Source organism: Triticum dicoccoides, chromosome 7B (assembly GCF_002162155.2).
Source record: "Triticum dicoccoides isolate Atlit2015 ecotype Zavitan chromosome 7B, WEW_v2.0, whole genome shotgun sequence".
Classification (NCBI taxonomy): domain Eukaryota; kingdom Viridiplantae; phylum Streptophyta; class Magnoliopsida; order Poales; family Poaceae; genus Triticum; species Triticum dicoccoides.
This window is the reverse complement of record NC_041393.1, coordinates 34,736,432-34,741,019: the sequence shown is the minus strand read 5'-3', so window position 1 is coordinate 34,741,019 and position 4,588 is coordinate 34,736,432.

The window sequence follows — 4,588 nt, the reverse complement described above, 5'->3', positions numbered from 1 at the left end:
GTAGTCAACCCCTTGAACTTGTCGAAAACCTTTTGCAACAAGTCGAGCTTTATAGACAATTATATTACCATCAGCGTCAGTCTTCTTCTTAAAGATCCATTTATTCTCAATGGCTTGCCGATCATCGGGCAAGTCAACCAAAGTCCATACTTTGTTTTCATACATGGATCCCATCTCAGATTTCATGGCTTCTAGCCATTTTGCGGAATCCGGGCTCATCATCGCTTCCTCATAGTATGTAGGTTCGTCATGGTCAAGTAACATGACTTCCAGAATAGGATTACCGTACCACTCTGGTGCGGATCTTACTCTGGTAGACCTTCGAAGTTCAGTAGAAACTTGATCTGAAGTTTCATGATCAATATCATTAGCTTCCTCACTAATTGGTGTAGGTGTCACAGAAATCGGTTTCTGTGATGAACTACTTTCCAATAAGGGAGCAGGTATAGTTACCTCATCAAGTTCTACTTTCCTCCCACTCACTTCTTTCAAGAGAAAATCCTTCTCTAGAAAGGATCCATTCTTAGCAACGAATGTCTTGCCTTCGGATCTGTGATAGAAGGTATACCCAACTGTTTCTTTTGGGTATCCTATGAAGACACATTTCTCCGATTTAGGTTCGAGCTTATCTGGTTGAAGTTTCTTCACATAAGCATCGCAGCCCCAAACTTTAAGAAACGACAACTTTGGTTTCTTGCCAAACCACAGTTCATAAGGCGTCGTCTCAACGGATTTTGATGGTGCCCTATTTAACGTGAATGCGGCCGTCTCTAAAGCATAACCCCAGAACGATAGCGGTAAATCAGTAAGAGACATCATAGATCGCACCATATCTAGTAAAGTACGATTACGACATTCGGACACACCATTTCATTGTGGTGTTCCGGGTGGCGTGAGTTGCGAAACTATTCCGCATTGTTTCAAATGTAAACCAAACTCGTAACTCAAATATTCTCCTCCACGATCAGATCGTAGGAATTTTATTTTCTTGTTATGATGATTTTCCACTTCACTCTGAAATTCTTTGAACTTTTCAAATGTTTCAGACTTGTGTTTCATTAAGTACATATACCCATATCTGCTTAAATCATCTGTGAAGGTGAGAAAATAACGATATCCGCCACGAGCTTCAACATTCATCGGACCACATACATCTGTATGTATGATTTCCAACAAATCTGTTGCTCTCTCCATAGTACCGGAGAACGGTGTTTTAGTCATCTTGCCCATGAGGCACGGTTCGCAAGTACCAAGTGATTCATAATCAAGTGATTCCAAAAGTCCATTAGTATGGAGTTTCTTCATGCGCTTTACACCGATAGGACCTAAACGACAGTGCCACAAATAAGTTGCACTATCATTATTAACTCTGCATCTTTTGGCTTCGACATTATGAATATGTGTATCACTACTATCGAGATTCAACAAAAATAGACCACTCTTTAAGGGTGCATGACCATAAAAGATATTACTCATATAAATAGAACAACCATTATTCTTTGATTTAAATGAATAACCGTCTTGCATCAAACAAGATCCAGATATAATGTTCATGCTCAACGCTGGCACCAAATAACAATTATTCAGGTCTAAAACTAATCCCGAAGGTAGATGTAGAGGTAGCGTGCCGACCGCGATCACATCGACTTTGGAACCGTTTCCCACGCGCATCGTCACCTCATCCTTGGCCAGTGCTCGCTTATTCCGTAGTCCCTGTTTCGAGTTGCAAATGTTAGCAACAGAACCAGTATCAAATACCCAGGTGCTACTGCGAGCTCTAGTAAGGTACACATCAATACCATGTATATCACATATACCTTTGTTCACCTTGCCATCCTTCTTATCCGCCAAATACTTGGGGCAGTTCCGCTTCCAGTGTCCAGTCTGCTTGCAGTAGAAGCACTCAGTTTCAGGCTTAGGTCCAGATTTGGGTTTCTTCTCTTGAGCAGCAACTTGCTTGCTGTTCTTCTTGAAGATCCCCTTCTTCTTCCCTTTGCCCTTTTTCTTGAAACTAGTGGTCTTGTTAACCATCAACACTTGATGCTCCTTCTTGATTTCTACTTCCGCAGCTTTTAGCATTGCGAAGAGCTCGGGAATTGTCTTGTTCATCCCTTGCATATTATAGTTCATCACGAAGCTCTTGTAGCTTGGTGGCAGTGATTGGAGAATTCTGTCAATGACACTATCATCAGGAAGATTAACTCCCAATTGAATCAAGTGATTATTATACCCAGACATTTTGAGTATGTGTTCACTGACAGAACTATTCTCCTCCATCTTGCAGCTATAGAACTTATTGGAGACTTCATATCTCTCAATCCGGGCATTTGCTTGAAATATTAACTTCAACTCCTGGAACATCTCATATGCTCCATGACGTTCAAAACGTCGTTGAAGACCCGGTTCTAAGCCGTAAAGCATGGCACACTGAGCTATCGAGTAGTCATCAGCTTTGCTCTGCCAGACGTTCTTAACATCGTCAGTATCAGCAGCAGGCCTGGCACCCAGCGGTGCTTCCAGGACGTAATTCTTCTGTGCAGCAATGAGGATAATCCTCAAGTTACGGACCCAGTCCGTGTAATTGCTACCATCATCTTTCAACTTTCCTTTCTCAAGGGACGCATTAAAATTCAACGGAACAACAGCACGAGCCATCTATCTACAACAAACATAGATAAGCAAAATACTATCAGGTACTAAGTTCATGATAAATTTAAGTTCAATTAATCATATTACTTAAGAACTCCCACTTAGACAGACATCTCTCTAGTCATCTAAGTGATCACGTGATCCAAATCAACTAAACCATAACCGATCATCACGTGAGATGGAGTAGTTTTCAATGGTGAACATCACTATGTTGATCATATCTACTATATGATTCACGCTCGACCTTTCGGTCTCCGTGTTCCGAGGCCATATCTGCATATGCTAGGCTCGTCAAGTTTAACCTGAGTATTCTACGTGTGCAAAACTGGCTTGCACCCGTTGTAGATGGACGTAGAGCTTATCACACCCGATCATCACGTGATGTCTGGGCACGACGAACTTTGGCAACGGTGCATACTCAGGGAGAACACTTCTAGATAATTTTAGTGAGAGATCATCTTAAAATGCTACCGTCAATCAAAGCAAGATAAGATGCATAAAGGATTAACATCACATGCAATCAATATAAGTGATATGATATGGCCATCATCATCTTGTGCTTGTGATCTCCATCTCCGAAGCACCGTCGTGATCACCATCGTCACCGGCGCGACACCTTGATCTTCATCATAGCATCGTTATCGTTTACGCCATCTATTGCTTCTACGACTATCGCTACTGCTTAGTGATAAAGTAAAGCAATTACAGGGTGTTTGCATTTCATACAATAAAGCGACAACCATATGACTCCTGCCAGTTGCCGATAACTTCAGTTACAAAATATGATCATCTCATACAATAAAATATAGCATCACGTCTTGACCATATCACATCACAACATGCCCTGCAAAAACAAGTTAGACGTCCTCTACTTTGTTGTTGCAAGTTTTACGTGGCTGCTACGGGCTTAGCAAGAACCGTTCTTACCTACGCATCAAAACCACAACGATAGTTCGTCAAGTTAGTGCTGTTTTAACCTTCACAAGGACCGGGCGTAGCCACACTCGATTCAGCTAAAGTGAGAGAGACAGACACCCGCCAGCCACCTTTAAGCACGAGTGCTCGTAACGGTGAAACCAGTCTCGCGTAAGCGTACGCGTAATGTCGGTCCGGGCCGCTTCATCTCACAATACCGCCGAACCAAAGTATGACATGCTGGTAAGCAGTATGACTTGTATCGCCCATAACTCACTTGTGTTCTACTCGTGCATATGACATCTACGCATAAAACCAGGCTCGGATGCCACTGTTGGGGAACGTAGTAATTTCAAAAAAATTCCTACGTACACGCAAGATCATGGTGATGGCATAGCAACGAGAGGGGAGAATGTTGTCCATGTACCCTTGTAGACCGTAAGCGTAAGCGTTATGACAACGCGGTTGATGTAGTCGTACGTCTTCACGATCCGACCGATCCAAGTACCGAACGTATGGCACCTCCGAGTTCAGCACACGTTCAGCTCGATGACGATCCCCGGGCTCCGATCCAGCAAAGCTTCGGGGATGAGTTCCGTCAGCACGACGGCGTGGTGACGATGATGATGCTCTACCGGCGCAGGGCTTCGCCCAAACTCCGCGACGATATGACCGAGGTGGAATATGGTGGAGGGGGGCACCGCACACAGCTAAGGAACGATCCGTAGATCAACTTGTGCGTTCTAGGGTGCCCCCCTGCCCCTGTATATAAAGGAGCAAGGGGGGAGGCCGGCCGACCCTTGTGGGCGCGCCAAGGAGGAGGAGTCCTCCTCCTATTAGGAGTAGGACTCCCCCTTTCCTACTCCTACTAGGAGGGGGAAGGAAGGGGGAGAGGGGGAAGGAAAGAGGGGGGGGGCGCCCCCCTCCTAGTCCAATTCGGACCAGAGGGAGAGGGGCGCACGGCCCACCCTGGCCGCCCCTCTCTCTTTCCACCAAGGCCCATGTGGCCCATTATCTCTCCCCG